This window comes from Gossypium raimondii, chromosome 11 (genome assembly GCF_025698545.1).
Source record: "Gossypium raimondii isolate GPD5lz chromosome 11, ASM2569854v1, whole genome shotgun sequence".
In the NCBI taxonomy this organism is placed as follows: Eukaryota; Viridiplantae; Streptophyta; class Magnoliopsida; order Malvales; family Malvaceae; genus Gossypium; species Gossypium raimondii.
Genome location: NC_068575.1, coordinates 1,226,270 through 1,229,304, shown reverse-complemented (window position 1 = coordinate 1,229,304; position 3,035 = coordinate 1,226,270). Strand labels below are relative to the sequence as shown.

Below are 3,035 nucleotides of genomic sequence, written 5' to 3'. Positions count from 1 at the left end.
AAACGTAACCTTTTAAGCAAATAAAATGCGATAGAGTGATAACGTACAACATGAAATGATAATTCGTGAGCCGAAATGTACGATAATGAATTCAAACGATCAATAAATACAAACAAGCAATATAATATACACAATAACAATAATCTCACATCATATGTGAATATTAACACCAACATTTGAAAGCTAATGACCCAAAAGCCTACCACAAAAGAAATGTAACAAATTTAAAATAGCTAAAAGACAAGTAGCATGAAAAAGAAATTTGAAATTATTAATGTATATACACAAATTTACATATATATAAATTTAAAAAAGAATTAATGTGAAGACTTGAAATAATTTGAAAATAGAATTAAAATAAACAACAATATTTAAGTGAATTTTTAAAGTAAGTATTATAAGGAAAAATCAAAATAAATAAAACATAAAATACTACACATATATTAATCTAAATATGTAATACATTTGAAATGAAGCACTCAATATAAACAATAATATATATATAAATATACAATAATATATGTAAAAGTTGAGACAAGTAAAATAAAATAGAGTACTTAAAGGAATAAAGTATACATATAATAAAAAATAATTTAATGTAAATGTTATATATATATATATATTATGAAATGAATCTATGAAAATATTATCGTATAAACCTTTAAAATTAGAAATATATAAAATAGATTTTAAGAATATATTATAAGATAAAATCATAAAAATGTATACAAATTATACTAGATTAACATAAGAAATATAAAATCATATATTATAGTCAAATACATCACCAAATACTACCTACTACCACTAAGTAGCCTAGTAACTTCATAAACATTGCTTGTACACATAAACAAGCCACCCAAAGTAGTCATTCAACACCTAATGCATCAAGTTGTCATCAACTTGTTCATTTTCAACTAGTTTGAATACAATGAACTAAAGAGAAAACCTTGCTGTTACTGCAAGCATAAGTGCTGTAGCATGTTTACAAGCTGGATGCACTTCAACCAAAAATATCATAGCAGTTGGCCAATTTTCAACACTCCTCCTTGAACTCCATGCTGCAAATACCAGTCATTCATCAAGTTTTTGAACTTGGCAGTCCTTAGATGCTTTGTTTCAAGCTGGCTCTACTCAAGCAATTCATTTTCAACCTTGGCTTCATTCTCAACCAAATCTGACTTACACACTTGACTATCCCAGTCTTTGTGCCAAAAATTTATTCATCAAATGGAGTATTCTCCTCCTTCACAGCCTTAGTTGACAACACATCTTGCCTTGTTCCTTTGTTCACTACAATCTTATTTTTTATTGCACAAACAGTTCGTGAGTATAGTTTGCTTGCCTTCATTCTGCCATTTTGGCTTGCACCCATTCGAGCTTGCATTTAGACCGTCTGCCACTTTGGTTTGCACCCATTCAGGTTTGCATTTAGACTGTCCGCCACTTCAGCTTGCAATTCGACAGGCTCACACTTTGACAGGTTCGCACTTTGCTTACTGTCTTCAACAGGCTAGCAGCTATACAGGGCTCACACCTTTTGATGAGCTCATAGCTCGCACTTCTCGCTTAGCTTGCACCTTTGACATCTTTGCTGAGCTTGCAGCTTGCACATGGGAAAGCTCACATACTTTCCTTGAAACTCCTCCTTCAGCTTATTCAAGCTTACTTGGGAGTCTCAGAGGGTTGAGCTGATGCTGTCTTTTCTACAAGCAACCTTCAAAGATGACAGGCTTTAATAGCTTCTTGTCTTTCTTAACAAGTAGCAAAAGCAAAAATAAGCCCTCAAAGACTTGGGCTCATGATACCATTTGTTGGAACATTGGCAGCAGCAAAAGAAGAGAACAGAGAGAACAGAACAATAAAATTAGATACAAGAAAAATTTTACTTACTTACAAATATGCAGCAAAGGGAGCTTATGGCTGATAGCTTATTCAACTCACTCATTCAACCAGAAAAACAATATATTTATAGTCAAATACATCACCAAATACTACCTACTACCACTAAGTAGCCTAGTAACTTGATAAACATTGCTTGTACACATAAACAAGCCACCCAAACTAGTCATTCAACACCTAATATTGCATCAAGTTGTCATCAACTTGTTCATTTTTACTAGTTTGAATACAATGAAACTAAAGAGAAAACCTTGCTCTTACAGCAAGCATAAGTGCTGCAGCATGTTTACAAGCTGCATGCACTTCAACCAAAAATATCACAGCAGAATGGTTGGCCAATTTTCAACACAACCTATCTTCTTATCATCAATTAAACTTATTCCAAAAAACACCTGACTAGGTAAACAAATATCGGACCCATTTGCTTCTAAGGAATATCCCGTATCTCCTTTGTCGGTAATCAACATCCTGTAATATATAGGAGCAAGGCGACAATGCGTTTAAATCATGAAAGTGGAAAATGGTAGTAACTCATTAAAATTCTCTATGCCATCTTACTTCATCAGGATCAGGTACTTCGAGAGTTGTTCCATGTAGAGCTTTAATTGCTATCAGGGTTTCATTCTACCAAAACCAAGGTCTCTTGAAGATTAGCATCAAATGCAGAATATCATTGCAGAAGTGTTAATTTAGGGGCATGAAATAAACGAACCTGAAAACAAGGTATACCCTTGATGTCCTCTTCAATCAGAAAAAGCAACCTGAAACCGTGTGAAGTAATGTAAACGTATAATTTTTTTGCAAACAATTAGCAGTTAAACTTCAATTAATTGGATCACAGTGCAAGGCAGACAAGAAAATCGTACTTTTGATTGTTGTCATTCTCACTCAAATCCCTCAACCTTTCCTGCATTTCTTTGCAATATTTTAGAAGCATTAGCATTCCCAAACAGGTTCAAGATAGTAACAGTTGCTACTTTAATAAGAGAATAAGCCATGCACAACTGTATTCGATCATCTAATCTCCTCTCTTCCATGGAAAGGTTCTCAAGCATTAAAGAATAGAAATTAAGCTCATAGGTATGAGAAATAAGCAGCACAAATCAATCAATTGGGAGTGATTGAAAATTCTC

The 3,035-nt window shown here is 33.1% G+C and overlaps 1 long non-coding RNA gene across 1 annotated transcript; it reads right to left on the bottom strand.

Annotated features, from left to right (window-relative positions):
- Nucleotides 1-724: 724 nt before the first annotated feature.
- On the bottom strand, nucleotides 725-2,693 carry LOC105761719 (uncharacterized). The gene is made up of 3 exons (XR_001123776.2): nucleotides 2,615-2,693; nucleotides 2,461-2,526; nucleotides 725-2,370 (listed from the first exon to the last, which is right to left on the bottom strand). It is a non-coding gene; the product is annotated as an uncharacterized LOC105761719 (long non-coding RNA).
- Between the last annotated feature and the right edge of the window lie 342 nt (nucleotides 2,694-3,035).